The 15,920-nt window shown below is 34.9% G+C and overlaps 1 long non-coding RNA gene across 1 annotated transcript in view; it reads left to right on the top strand.

Moving 5' to 3' along the window:
• The first annotated feature begins 337 nt into the window (after window positions 1–337).
• LOC135322980 (uncharacterized) overlaps window positions 338–15,920 on the top strand; it is a 199,772-nt gene continuing 184,189 nt past the window's right edge. The window contains exon 1 of the long non-coding RNA XR_010384042.1: window positions 338–382. This is a non-coding gene — a long non-coding RNA (uncharacterized LOC135322980). The remainder of the gene's footprint in view (window positions 383–15,920) is intronic.

Genomic DNA, 15,920 nt, shown 5'->3' with positions numbered 1-15,920 from the left:
GAACTTCTTAAAGGGAGGGACCAGGTCTTATTTTTGACTCTATAGCTCAAGGTCCTGGAATAGTTTTAGGCATAACTTAAGCTTCAGACATATTTGGTCAGTTGGGTTTAATTGAGCACTAGTGTGTCCTCAGGATTTTGCATTGTGCCTTGACTGGATTGCCAGGCGTCTGTCCCTCTCCCCTTCCTGGGATCTTTCACTTCTACACTCACTGCAGTTCCTCCCTGCTTTCAGATTCCCAGCCTGGGAGCTCTGGCTCTCATGAGCTTCCAGGAAGCCTAGACAGCTTTATGGCTTTGAGAGGAACAGCTCCTTGACATTCTGTTGTGCTTCTTTTCAGAAACAAAGCTCCAAATTTGGAAGGAACAGTGGAACTCCACAGGTGAGAAATAATGTCAATCATGACTCATTTCATTTACCTGGTTGGACACTTTGGATGGCTTATCTCAGCAGGTTTCTGTTCAAAGAACATCTGTTACTTTCTCCAAATCCCTGTAATGAAGCCAGCATTTAGTTGCAGCTCCCTGAAAAACCCACAGTTATTAAAACCACAGCCACTTACCACTTATTTCAGAAATGTAGTTAGCATGAAACATTTTCTGTTTGCCTTCTATACAGTTCACATATGTTTTCTCATTGCATCCCTATTTTACAGAGAGGGGAGCTGGTACTCAGGGGAGTCAAGTGTTTTGCCCAAGGTCCACAAGGAGTATTTAGTAGGCCAGGACTTGTAAAGGAAGCTGAACTTTGTCATGCTCGAATCTTTAGAACGTACACAGTCCTTGCCATTAGTTCAGTTCTCAATGAAGGATGCTGAAGTGAGCTAACCTAGCTTCAAAATGTTGGTACCATCTATTACCTTATGTCCTTTCAGAAAGGAGTAGCGTGTCACTTAAATATTTGGGGGCATCTATAAAAGTCCTATTTGCATGGCTTCAAATAATGTTGACTGGATTTGCACATGCCAATTTGTCATTTTCAATACTGGATTTAAATTTTAGTGTTACCGTTTTCTTTTAAAAACCTAGCTCTTTGCCTTTGTGTAAGACCATACCTGAGTACTTCATTCTGCATCCATCAAAATGGTTAATAGGTGACGTTTGAGAGCAGAAACTGACTGATTCTTACTCACTTTTTATAAGTATACAAATCAATGATATTTATTGAATTTATGGAGATGTGCAACTGTCACTGTGATCCTTTACTACTCTAAAAATTCCCCGTGAGCTCATTTGCAGTCATTCTCCACTGCAATGGGTACCCCTGTCAGACAACCATTGATCTGCTTTCTGTATCTATAAAGTTACCTGTTTTAGACATTTCATATAAATGAAATCCTACAATTTGTACTCTTTGTTGTCTGGCTTTTTTCATTTAGTGCAATGCTCTTAAGGTTTATACATGTTGCAACACGTATCAGTATTTCATTGCTTTATGTTACTAAATAGTTGCGGATGTGTATCGTATTTTATTATATTACCCACTTAACATTTGATGGATACTTGGATTGTTTAGTTTTTGACAATTATAGAAAAATGTTTCTATGAACGTTTGGGTATAAAATTATTGTGTGGGCATGTTTTCCTTTCTCTATGGTACATTACTATGAGTGGAATTGCTGGGTCATATGGTAAGTTTATGTTTCATTTTTTAAGAAATTGCCAAACTGATTTCCAAATTGGCTATAACCACTTTATGTTTCTACAGCACTGTGTGAGGGTTTCCGTTTCTCTACAACTTTTCCAAAACTTAGTATGGTCAGACTTTTTGATTATAATCATTCTTCTAGGTATGTAGTGGTATTTCTTTGTAGGTTTAACTTATTTCCTAACAAATGTGTAGCAAATTTTCATGTGCTTATTAGCCCTTTGAATGTGTTATTTGGTATATACAGTACAAGTTTTTATCAATTATAGGTCACTTTTCTTATTTTTGAGTTGTCATATACTATTATGCTATAAAATATTATGCTATTATTAAATTGTACATTATACAGTATGTTATATAATATGTATTATGGATGGAAGTCCTTTATCAGATATATAACTTCCAAATATTTTCTTTCAGTTTGTGCTTTGTCATTTCATTTATTTAATGGTGTCTTTTGAAGTATTAATATTTCTCATTTTAATGAAGTATAATTTAATGAAGTATATCATTTATTTTAAATAGTAAAAGAATGAATTATATAATATTATATAATCATAAATTATGATTATTTCTATAATAAAATAACAATATATAATATTGCACATTATAAATTACTATTTTACCTATACATATATTTAAAAATATATCTAGCCTTTGGCTTTGTATCTAATAACTCTTTGCCTAATCCAAAATCTTGAAATTTCACTCTTATGTTGTCTTTGAAAAGTTTTAATAGTTTTAGCACTTACATTTAGGTTAGTGATTGATACCAAGTGCATTTTTAGTAAGCACCTAAATTCATTCTTTTGCATGTGGCTGTCTAATTATACCAGTCAATATCATTTGTTTATTGAAATGCCTTTGTCAAAAAAATTGACCATAAGCATAAGAATATATTTTTGGACTCTTAGTTAGTTTCATTGATCTATGTGCTTATCCTTATGCCAATAACACACTGTCTCCTTTACTGTTGCTTTATAGTAAATTTTCAAATATGGTAATTTAAGCCCTTCAAATTTGTTGTTCTTTTGAAAAATTGTTTTGGCTATTCTAAATCTTTTCATTTTAAATGTAGCTTGCTATTTTCTATGAAAAAATCTTGCAGGGATTTTGACAAAGATTTAATTAAATGTATAGATCAATTTGGAGAAAATATTTCAATCCATGAACATAGCATGTGTCTTCATTTATTTAAATTTAATTTGTTCCAGCAGTGTTTTATGATATTCAACATAAAATCTTGTACATCTTGTTTTAAACCTTTTCCAATGTTTATTATTATTTTGATGCTATTCTGAGTGGAATTGTTTTCTTGATTTTATTTTCTGATAGCTCATTGCTAGTTAAAATTCAGTTGATTTTAGGTATTAATCTTGTATCTCATGACCTTGCTAAACTCATTTATTCATTCTAGTAAGTTTTTTTGTGTGTGAGAGTAGGATCCTTTACATATGGATTATGTCATCTGCAAATAAAGACTGTTTTATCTTCTCAGATTTGAATTCCCTTAATTTCTTCTCCCTGTTCCTCTCCACCCACCCCTCCTTCCTCTTGCCTTAATGTATTGGCTAAAGTCGCCAGTACAATGTTAAATACAAATGAAGAGAGCAGAGCAGAACATCTTTGCCTTTTTCCTCACCTTTGGGGGAAAGCATTTAGTTTTTCACCATTAAGTATAATGTTAGATGAAAGTTTTTGTTTTGATTTTTTTTTTGTGTGTGTGTTTTAAGGAAGATACCACTATTCCTAGTTTGTAGTGAAATATTATTATGAAAGGGTGTTGAATTTTTTTTCACAAGCTCTTTGCATCCATTGGGATTATCATGTCGGTCTTGTCCTTTCTTTCAGCACATTACAGTAATTGATTTTCATATATTTAGCCAACTTTGCATTCCTGCTATAAATTCCACTCGGTCATGATGTATAATCCTTACTAAATACTGCTGAATTCAGTGTGCTAATATTTTGTTTAAGATACATACATCTCTATTCATGCTGGCTATTGGTCTGTAGTTTCTTTTCTGGATGTCTTTGTAAGTTTGTGTTGTCATGGTAACACAGGCCATGAATAATGACTTTGGAAGTACTCCTTTTCAGTATATTTTCTGGAAGAGCTTGTGAAAAAATGGTATTTTTTCTTCTTTAAACCTTTGGTATAATTCATCAGTGAAACCCCCCATGCCTAAAATTTTCTCTGTGAGAATATTTTAAATTACTATTTCAATTTCCTTAAATTTTATAGGTTTATTCCATTCTATTTCTTCTTTTTTTCTGAGTGAATTTTGATCATGTGTATCTTTCTAAGAATTTACCCATATATTCTGATTTGTATAATTTATTGGCATTTAGTTAAGCTAATATTTCCTTATAAACCTCTTAATAAGTTTTTTTTAATAAACCATTTTTCATCACTGATTTTGGCAATCTGTTACTTTTGTTTTATTTTCTTGTCAGCCTACCTAAGGGTTTATCAATTTTATTGATTTTTTTTTTAAAATCAGCTTTTGGTTTTGTGATTTTTCTCTATTGTGTTCCTGTTTTCTTGACATTTTCAGTGATTTACTCTAATATTTAGTACTTTCTTGCTTATTCTTGCTTTGAGTTTATTTTGCTCTTTTTTTATAACTTGACAACGTGGAAGCAAAGGTGATTGATCTGAGGCTTTTTTCTTTTCTGATGTAGGCATTTAAAGTTTCAGAACCTCTAAGACTTCAGCTGTATTCCATAAATATAATGTGTTTTCATAGTTCCAATAGTTCACATTGTTTTATGATTTCTCCTTTGACACATGGGTTATTTAAAGTGTGTTGTTTAATGTCTGTATATTGGACTGTCTCAGATTTGTTTCCGTTGTAGATTAACAATTTAACTTCAAGAGGTCAGAGATTATGATTCATATATTTTCAATCTTTTAAACTTTTGGGGAATTGTTTTATGGCTCAGCAAGTTGGAGAATGTTTTATGTGTACTTGAAAAGAGTGCATTTTGCAGACTTTGGCTGATGTGTCCTGTTGATGTTGATTGGAGCAAGTTGTTTGATAGTGTCATTTTAGTCATTATGCCAATGCTAATTTCTTTCTAGCTTTTTTTTTTTTTTAAATTTTTGTGAGTAGGCCATTGAAATCTCTAACTATTGTTGTTAAATTGTCTATTTCTTCTTTCAGTTCTGCCAGTTTTTGCTTCATGTATTTTTGGGCTTTATTGATAGGTGTATATGTATTTATAATTTTAATATAATCTCTAATGATGTTTCTATTGTTATGAAATGTCCATCTTTGTAAAAATTCTTGTCTGAAAGTCTGTTATATGTAATATGAATATAATCACTCTAGCTTTTTTAATGGTCACTGTTACATGTTATTTATTTAATTTTTCCATTATTTTATTTTCAACATATTTATGTCTTTGAATCTAATATGCATCTCTTGTAGACAGCAGTTAACGGATATGCTTTTCTACCCAGTCTGTACTTCCATGATATTTGAATGGGGTTGTGTAAACTTTTCACATTTAATGTAATATGTTTGGTTTTACTTCTGCAGTTTTGATATTTGTTTATCATTGGTCTTTTTTTGTTTCCCCTTTCTTTACTATCTTTTTTAAAGTCAATACTTTACAACTGTCATTTTAATTCCTATATTAATTTTTTACTGCCTATCTTTAGTTATTTTCTTAGCAATTGCTCTCAGAATTACAATGTATATTTTGAATATATCCCAATCTACTTCAAAATAATGCTAACTTAATTGTAGTAAAATACAGACTCTCTTCTCCAGTATATCTCCTTCTTCTTTTGTGCTAATATTTTTATGTTATATCTATATATTATAAACACAAACACAAAAACTTTTTTTTTACTTTTATTCCATCTTTTGTATTTTAAAAATTTAAGAGAAAAAAATGATAAAATATAAATTTATAGAGCAAAGCATTTACCATTTCCAGTGCTCTTTATTTATTCTTTTGGATTTGAGCTACCCTCAAGTGTCACTTCCTTTCAGCCTGAAAGATTTCTTTTTGTCTTTTTGGTGATTTAAGTATGCTAGAAATGGATTTCCTCAGTCTCTGTGTATCTGTGAATATATTTATTTCGGCTTCATATTTGAATGATAACTTTGCTGCATATAGAATGCTTGCTTGATTTACAGGCGTACTTCGTTTTATTGGGCTTCACTTTTTAGCACTTTGGAGATACTGTGTTTTTACAAATTGGAGGTTTGTGGCAGTCCTATTCTGAGCAAGCCTGTTGGTGCTGCTTCTCTAACAGCAATTTCTCACTTCGTCTCTATGTCACGTTTTAGTAATTCTCACATTTCCAACTTGCTCATAATGATTACACTTGTTATGGTGATCTGTGATCAGTGGTCATGATGTTGCTATTATAACTGCTTTGGGAGCCACGAACCACACTAATATAAGATGAAGAATGTAATCAGTAAATATTGTGTATGTTCTGACTGCTCCACTGACCAGTCATTTCCCTGTCTCACTCCCTCTTTTCAGGCCTCTGTTCCCTGAGGCACAATATTATTGAAATTAGGTCAGTTAATAACCCTTCAATGGCCCTTAAGTGTTCAAGTGAAAGGAAGAGTTGTATTTAAATTAAAAGCTAGAAATAATTAAACTTAGTGAAGAAGGCATGTCAAAAGCCAAGACAGGCCAAATGCTAGTCCTCTCGCTCCAGTTAGCCAAGTTGTGAATGCAAAGAAAAAGTTCTTATAAGGACTTCTTTTAAAAAAGCAAAAAGCGCTACTCCAGTGAACCCATGAATGAAAAGAAGCAGCTTTGTTGCTGATATGAATAAAGTTTTAGTGGTCTGGATAGATCAAACCAGCCACAACATTCCCTTAAACCGGAGACTAATCCAGAACAAGGCTCTAACTCTCCTCCATTCTTTAAAGGCTGAGAGATGTGAGGAAGACGCAGAAGAAAAGTCTGAAGCTAGCAGAGATTGATTTATAAGGTTTAAGGAAAGAAGCTGTTTTGATAACATAAAATGTAAAGCGAAGCATCAAGTGCTGATGCAGAAGTTGTGGCAGGTTATCCAGAAGATCTAGCTCGGATAATTAATGAAGGGGGCTGCAATAAACAACAGGTTTTCAATGTAGATGAAACAACCCTAAACTGGAAGAAGATATCATCTAGGACTTTTAAAGACAGAAATCGATGCCTGGCTTCAAAGCTACAGGAGAGCCCCTGACTCTCTTGTTAGAGCCTAATGCAGCTGGTGACTTTAATCAAAGCCACTGCTCATTTACCATTCTAAAAACCCTAGTGGCTTTAAGACTTACGCTAAATATACTCTGCCTGTGCTCTATAAACGGAGCAACAAAGCTTAGATGACAGTACATCTGTTTGCAGCATGGTTTACTGAATATTCTAAGCCTACTGTTGAGACCTATTGCTTAGAAAAAGAAGGTTCCTTTTGAAATATTAATGTTCATTGACAATGCACCTGGTCACCCAAGAGATCTGATGGAGATGTGAGAAATTAATGTTGTTTTCATGCCTGCCAACACAACATCCATTATGTAGCCCATGGATCAAGGAGTAATTTCAACTTTCAGGTCTTATTATTTAAGAAATGCATTTTATAAAGCTATAGCTGCAATCGATTATAGTTCCTCTGATGGATCTGGGTGAAGTAAATTGAAAGCTTTTTGGAAAGGATTCACCATTCTAGATGCCATTAAGAACATTAATGATTCATGGGAAGAAGTCAAAATGTCAGCATTTTTAGGAGTTTGGAAGAAGTTGACTCCAACCCTCATGAATGATTTCAAGGGGTTTAAGACTTCAGTGGAGCAAGTAACTGCAGAAATACTGGAAATAGCGAAAAGACCTAGAATTAGAAGTGGAGCCTGAAAATGTGACTGAATTGCTGTAATCTCATGATAAAACTTGAACAGATGAGGAGTTGTTTCTTATGGATGAGCAAAGGAAATGTTTTCTTGAGACGGACTCTATTCCAGGTGAAGAGTCTGTGAAGATTATTGAAATGACAACAAAGAATTTAGAATATTACATAATCTTAGTTGAAAAAGCAGTGACAGGGTCTGAGATGATTGAACCCAATTTTGAAAGTTCTACTGTGGATAAAAATGCTCTCAAATACCACACGCTATAGAGGAATCGTTTGTGAAAGGAAAAGTTAAGGAAAAGTTTGTGATGTGGCAAACTTCAATGTTGTTTTACTTTAAGAAATTGTCACAGCCATCCCAGCCTTCAGCAAGCACCACCCTGACCAGTCAGCAGTTACCAACATGGAGGCAAGACTCCCCACTCACAAAAAGGTAATTCGCTGAAGGCTCAAATGATGGGTATCATTTTTTGGCAATAAAGTGTTTTTTAATTAAGATATGTACTTCTTGGTGTAATCTACTGCACACTTAATAGACTGTAGTATAACTTTTATGTGCACTGGGAAACTAAGAAAACTGTGTGACTTACTTTATTGCAATATTCACTCTATTGTCTTGTTTTCAAACAAAATCTGAAATACCTCCAATATAATAAAGGTATATTTTTTCCCTTTCAGCACTTTGAATATATCATTCTAATGTCTTCTGAACTCCGTTGGTTTGGAGAAGTCAGCTGTTTATTCTTTCATTGTTCATCTGTTTGTGATGACTTGTTTTACTCTTGCTGCTTTCAAAATTTCTCTTTGTCTTTATCTTTCAGTAATTTGAATATGGCATGTGTAGGTATGATTCTTTTTGTGTTTATCTTACTTGAACTTTGTTGAGCTTCTCAGATTTGTGAGAATGTGGGATATTTTTGTTATTATTGTGTCAATTTTTTTTACCCAATCTCTGTGCTCCTTTTGTGACTCCCATTACACATCTGTTGGTTTACTTCCTATTTTCCTATATATCTCTGAGACTGTGCTCATTTTTCATCTTTTTGCACTCAGTTCTTCAGATTGGATTATTTCTATTGATGTATATTTAGGTTTAGTGATTCTTTCTTATGCCATATCCAATATAACATTAAGCTCCTCTAGTAGGTTTTAAATTTCAGTTATTTTCAACTCGAGAACTTTCATTTTTGTAATAATTTCCATTTCTCTGTTATTGAGATTCTCCATTTGTTGATTTGTTGACATGCTTTCCTTTAATTCTTTAAACATGATTTCCTGTTGTTCTTTGAACAAATGTATCATAGTTACTTGAACACCTTTACTGCATCCAACATCTGGGAATACTCAGAAACATTATGTATTATAAGTTGTGTTTTTTGTTTTGTTTTTTAGTTCTTGAGTATGGATCATGCTTTCTTTTTCTTTACACATGTTATAATATTTAGTTGAATACTATACATTTTAGATGCTGTGGTATAGTAACTCTGAGTTTTGATCCATCCTTCCCCTTGAGGATTGTTGTTTTTGTTTACTTTTATTTTAATAAACATAACTCACTTGGACTAAATCAGTGAACTCTCTCTCCTCTGCAGTGTATAGTCATTAATATATCTGATCAGTATTTTTTTGTTTTTTGGGGGTTTTTTTTTTAGTCTTAATTTCAGATTTCAAGGTGTTGGCCTGTGTTTTCAGAGACAGATTTAAGAGACTGTGCTCAAATATCTCAAACCAATGTCTTCTTTTTTTTCTGATGGATCCATGGATCTATGTGGAGTGGGGGCTACATGCATAGTTTAGACTGATTTCAATTCTCTGCTGCTTTAATTTTATGATGATTCCTGTCATGTCTCCTCTGGTCATGCATTTAGGTTCCAGCCACTAGGGATATTTTAGTGGCTTGCTCCCACTCTAGACTGTAGTGTACCCACACACAGCCTTGAGTTCGTCCAGGATATGTGGAGAAATTATCAAGGCTTACAAAACCACCTAGTCTTGTAGAAATCTCTTTTAACACCCCCAGCTAGTTTGTGAGCCCATAGCAACAACACTCCAAATCAAGCGATCACCACACCCTTTGCAGTGGCCATGAGGCTGCTGGTTTTCCTGGTCTGCTGCAAACTGGTTGAACTATCACACTGGAGAACTAGGAAAAGGATCAGTTCTGGGGAACAACATCACAGATTCTCATTGTTTCTGTTTGTATTTTTATCGTCTTCATAAATAAATATTTGTTTTTTCTATGCTTTTGGTCAATTTCCAGAGTGTTAAGGTTGTTTTGACACTTTTGTACACCTTCATAGTTGCTTACTGTGGAGGAAACTTACTGACCTCCTCACTTCATCATGCTAGAATTTTATACATTTTTGTTTTCTTAGTGCCTAACACAGTTTCTGGCTTGTAGTGGACTCTTAAATTTTATTGGATTAATAAATTAACTAAGGGAATAAGAAAAGGAGAACTATCTCATGCAGCTCAGGGATTCCCAAATGTAAGTTAATGGCTTTGGTGTGTTTTTTATGAGAGCGTACAAGAGACATAATCTGGAGATAATTGGTCTTCAACTGAGAACGATTAACTAACAAGACTTATGGTCCCAAGAGATAAAGTGGAACAAGTTGTATATACATGCCAATTTCTGACAGTTTCTAGACACATCTATAGACCTCATGTTGCTTAAGACAGACTCCAGCTGTTATTCAAAGTAAGGGAATTGTGTTTAGTGATTAAGTAGCATTTCCATTTTGACATCAGCTCCCAGTGCTAGTTATTGGTGGGAGAAAGATTACTAACTCAGAATGTTTATTGAATACCCAAATCTCCTATTTTATACCAGGAGCTCAAGCCCAGCCAAACCGTTTTAATATGCTATGTTATGTCTCTGAATAAGAAAGAGTATTGAAATAAATAATTGGCCTCATAAAAGTTCAAATAGATGAACTAAAATGGTTACACTTGGGTTTAGCTTACCCATACTGACAGTTTAAATTTTATAGATCTTTTTCCCCCCTAAAACAAAAATGCTTAAGAGATGCATGGAACAGAAGCTGGGTTACCATTTTCAGAAGCTGTTACTAAAATTGTCTGCATAGCCATTTAACCATAGTTATATCCTTCCCACATTTCAAGCTTTAGAGAGAACATAAAATGCAAGCACTGTCAGTGGTTCATTTATACCACCATATGGCATGATTCTGCTCTCTTTCCAAACTCTTCAAACCTCTCGTGTTTGTTAGACTCCAAATATCTCTTCTTGTACTTGAATCCATCCATACACGCCACAAGCACTCACTCACACACACATTTTCAATGGCTGCTGCATTGGTTTTTTTCCCCTAGGATAAGCGAACTTGGGTAAGATTCTCCCAGATGCAAGTCTTATCCTAAATGGCCAAATGATGGACCTGACCCAAGACTCATCACCAGCTTTGACTAAGAGAGTAATCAGCTTTATAACTTTGGATGCTACAAGTATAGTGATAATGTATTTATTGCTAGACTTCCCGAGACAAACACTGGACAAATCACCATTCATGTTGTGGCTGATTATCACACATTCAGCTGAACTGCTCCATTAGCAGTCCAATCTGACAATGAAATTAAGTTGAGTAGGATATCTGGATTCACTATCAATCCAATGTCACAACTAATGAAAATAATGTGATATTTAGATTAATTAAAATGGCATGGGCTAAGAAACCCCATAGACTCAAATAAGGTGGAGAAAATGCCTTGATATCCAGTAGAACAGAGGACTCTTGTTTATTTTATCATTTGGATCGGTCCATTAGCATTTTAGTGAACATAAGAGATCTTTTGGTGTTAACTGAAAAGTGGATTTAAGAGCCAAAGGAAATGGTTACTGCTGTTCACACAGATATCATTCTAAGAACTCTACAGGGGATTATAATTGGAAGGCGCCCCTGAAGTCCCCTTGTTCCTTGCCCTTTGGTTTCTATGTTTATCTTCATCATAACTCTTATCATAGATATCATAATGGGTTTTGTGTCAATAAACTCCTTTTATAGACAAGGAGATCCTTTAGAATAGGGGCTACTCTTATCTTACCTAACATAATAATTTTGTGATAATATTCATTTTCTGGAAAATGAGCTCCTTTAGGACAGGGACTCTGTTGTATTGGTATTCTAATCTCTAGTGCCTAGTGTGGTGTATGTAACACAGTAGGCTCTCAGTTGTTTGCTGACTTAACGTACAAAGGGAAGAGGAGGGGAAATTAGATCATGTGCTCATTCATACTCACTTCACACAAATGTTCAGATAATTGGTAGAGTGACAGGAGTGATAAACTGTACTTTTTGGAAAAGTGATGAGTGACTTTTACTACAAGGTTAGAAGTATTTGGTCTTGGGACTAAATAAATGATTACAGAGTTCACCATATTGCCTGCTAGGTTGATTGTGCTATTTGGAGCCAGTTAAGGACTTTGAAAAACTTTGAGAACACATATTATGAAAATGTAATACAAAAATGAAGATAGAAAATGTACAGAAGAAAATGGTTGTTAATGTGAAAAGATTTTGGTTTAGGAGTTTATTTTGAAACTAAATTCTAATATAAGCAAAAATATAACTTATTTTTGCAAAGATTCCATGAAGATGCATATGCTGAGCACTTACATGTGGGCACAGTACTTTGTGCTAGGAATACAAACGTAGATGTAGCCCAATTCCTGTCTTCAAAGATCTTAAGTACTAATTGGAGAGAGACAAGGTCATAAATAAATAAACGTAAAATGTGTCACAGGTGCTGTGTTTGAAATGTGTTCAAGGCAGTGCTCCAAGAGAGGATGCGTGGTCAGTTGCACAAGGGTCGTGAGACCAAGGAAGGGTTGGCAGAGGAGGTGACTTTTGAGCTGAGCATTGAAGATAAATCGGGTTGGCCAGGGAGACGAGGGGAAGCGAACAGAAAACAGTATAAGTACGGACATGATAATGTGATAGCCCAGAAGGCAGGAGCAAGTGGGAAAGGCAGCTGTGGGTTTCGTTGAAATGAGATCTGTACCATCAGGTGCTGTCAGGTGGAAATGGCAGGGTAAGTAGCATATTTGATAGCAACCAAGATAAGGTTCCCTTGCAAATTGAACTTGAAACAAGCTAGATATAAATACAGATCTATTAAGGCAAAACACTTCATGTGTCAGTATCTATTAACTGCTTGATGCTGAGATGTATTTGTGCTGAGTGGCAGGAGCTGGTGGGCCTGCCAGTCCCAGTAGGATATAAGACCAAGAGAGGTTTTTCCCAAAGAGAAGTATTTGCTTACAAGCACACACAGCCCCTGTTGTATTACAATGTGATTATACTTCAGGCTCTTCTGAGAGAGAAAATTGTCTGTGATGGAAATCAGAGGGAGAGCACAATGCAGGGCTGGGGGCTGGTTGGCAGCATGCAAGATCAAACTCTCTTTTAACTTGTATCAGACAAGGGATTAACATTGGATTTTGTGATATTTTTGACTGATATTCATATAGTTCCATTAAGAACGATCTTGGGAAATTATCTGAATGCATCTCCTTAAATGACAAGAATAGATGATACATTTTTATCTCCATAGCTGTCCTTAAAAAGAGGAGGTTTCTGTAGACACTGGGGATTAACTTTGCTCTGTATTTTTGCAATTATATAATTTCCCCATCTTGAATTAGTAAAGTAGAGCCAGTGGTTTTCCCTCATTTCATGGAGAGCAAGTGTATCACACTATAGGGAAGCCAGAAATCTCCTTCTGTTTTGTTTCTATCACCTGCAACGTACCATAATACAAATGTCTCTCACTGTGATGAAAAATGTACACGTCTATGCAGAACGATATCTGATTCAACATTGTATTTCTGTTTATCCAGCATGCCACTCTGAAAGGACAAACACATTCATTTCATTTACCATCTGATCTTTATTTTATTCTAACTCTCTCTCTTTACCATACATACTGGGGTCTGTAGCTTCCAGCCCAGATTTATGAGATAATAGACTGATCCTGCTGCCTCAGGGATAAGATTACAACAGTGAAAGTTCTGAGTCCAATAAAATTTTTTTCAATGATGTTTTTGCTTTTTTTTACCCCAGTATTTTTTAATGAATTTTTATATTTATTGAGTTTCATGAAATCCTGTAGCTCTTCCAGCGATAACCAATTATAACTCTTTGTCCTGTTGTGCAGGGTTACATTTGATTGAAATAGGACCAGGTCTGAGTGTCCAGTGATCAGTTTAGATTTCAGAGAAATTAATAATGTTGCTTTATTCATGGAAGTACTTTAGAAAGTTTGAGTGTACAGATTGGGTAGAAATTGGCAATATTGCTCTTACCATAATTCACAGAGTTTAGGCTACACCAGTATGGAGACAAGAATACCATTTCAGTAATAATTACAAAAAAAAATTGTACATTCACCAATCCTTCCTCTCACTTCTTCCAGATAGTTCTGTGAAACCCCAGAATCTCTTATGTAACCCACGGACCAGTGGTGTTCTTAGCAACTTCACTAGAATTAGCCATTTTTCTCCTCTTATGTTGTGACTGGTCTAATGATGTCTGCTATTTCAATTTTCTGTCTTGCTGTCCCCATTAAACCATTTAAAGATTCTAGTAATTTTAATATCTTTCATCTAGGTCACATCATCCCAGCTTCTTCTTGCCCCTGAAAGCAGGATAAATATAATTATTCAGACCATGAGCTACACTTTCGGATTGAAAATATTGTCACAGTTTACATCATCACGTTTTCCAGTAAGAAGGATCACTAGTTGTTACTTGTAAATCTTTCTCTTTTTCAGATTTTGTATGAAATAGGATAGGATCTGTAGTCAAATGAGGCAAATCTATTCCAGTCATTAGTTTTCACTGTCCATTGGGAGAATAAGGGGAAGTAGGAGAAATGTTCCCTGTTTGACAAGTCTACATAATTTACCCAGCCAGTGAAATATCCTCTCTGGGTCAAACTGAAATGAGCCACCTTGTCAATTAGTGCTGGCATCTTCTCCAGTAAATAGATTTGTCTCTTTGTACTGCTTCGTTGTGTAAAGAAAAAGGTCCCCTGAAGTGAGAGTGGTTAGTTATTGTAATACATGAGTCTTTAGTTTTGTATTGGCTGAATGGCTTAGATTTCTAGAACAAAACATCATCCCTTTTAAAACTCTTCCCCTCCTCCTCCAGGGTACCTTTTCTCAAAAGTACGTGGCAGATGAGGCAGCTTTTGGTAAACTTTTGTATAACATGAATCCCAGCTGGACTAGAACTGGGCCTCTGTTAAGTAGAACAAGTAACAGCCCTTCCCCAGCATCAGTTGCATAGTCTGATTTACATGAGGTTGAGGCATCTACTAGGAATCTGACTCAACAATGGAGTTCAAGCATATCTGGAAGGCTGGATGATGGGTAGACTCATTGGTAACAAAAATGCACAGTGAGGGTAACTATCTTACACAGAGTCAACTGATCATAATAGCAGATGAAGTCTGGCTTCAGTGATCAAGAATCTGCAACAGGGCATGAGGGTGAGAAGAAAGAAGCAGTTCTGTTCATAATGTGTTGGCTGTGAAAATAATTTCACCTGGAATATAACAGGTGACCCTTGCTGGCTGTTTCATTTCTGTCCCTATCAATAGTTACACATATGGATACTATTTTTTTCTAACTAAAAATACAAATGCATATTTGCACACTTATTTGTATAACAGATTAAACCACAATCCGTGTATTGGAGCAGCATAATTACATCCACATATAAGCATTTGCATATGAAAGTCCTTGATTTGCATGGACAATTATAAGTACTCTTTTTGCTGATGCAAATGAAGAAACACCTTTGGAAAATTGGCCTGATAATTTCTAATCATATATCATTGAGTGGTGCATACAGTTTTAGGCAAGGAATTGGCATCATTTTAAGAATAAGAAGTCATTTAGGAAGATTTTCTCTGGGAGAAGCACTTCACAGAATAATCTTTTTTTCTAATAATTGCTTACAAATTGAGCATCCAATAGTCCAAAGCTGAAGGAGATAAAGGAGTGACTTGGTGGCTCCTGGATAAGCACAAAATGGTGTACTTGACTTCACTCGACTGTCAGATGAAGACTTTTATAAATATTTTCATTAGAAGCAATCAGAGGATTGTTTGTTTATAATCTTTTCACCACAGAGGATTGAAATTCCTGAAAGGAACTATAGAAAGCCACTGGTAAAGTTTAAAAGGGTCAAAGCTCAGCTTAGAAGGCAAGGGGCCAACCTAGGCATTTTAAGTCATATTCCCAGGTTTCTGTCTCTTCAAATAAATTTCAAAGTGAGTTAAATGTTTCCTAAGGGGCAGTGAAACTCACATTAGGATTTTAGCAGTTGTCCAAAAGCCAAGATCTCTCAAAAGACTAATTATTTAATGTGATCTTTATTGTCAA

This window comes from Camelus dromedarius, chromosome 15, assembly GCF_036321535.1.
Source record: "Camelus dromedarius isolate mCamDro1 chromosome 15, mCamDro1.pat, whole genome shotgun sequence".
NCBI lineage: Eukaryota > Metazoa > Chordata > Mammalia > Artiodactyla > Camelidae > Camelus > Camelus dromedarius.
The sequence above is the reverse complement of the archived record's forward strand: the minus strand, read 5'-3'. Positions and strand labels throughout refer to the sequence as shown.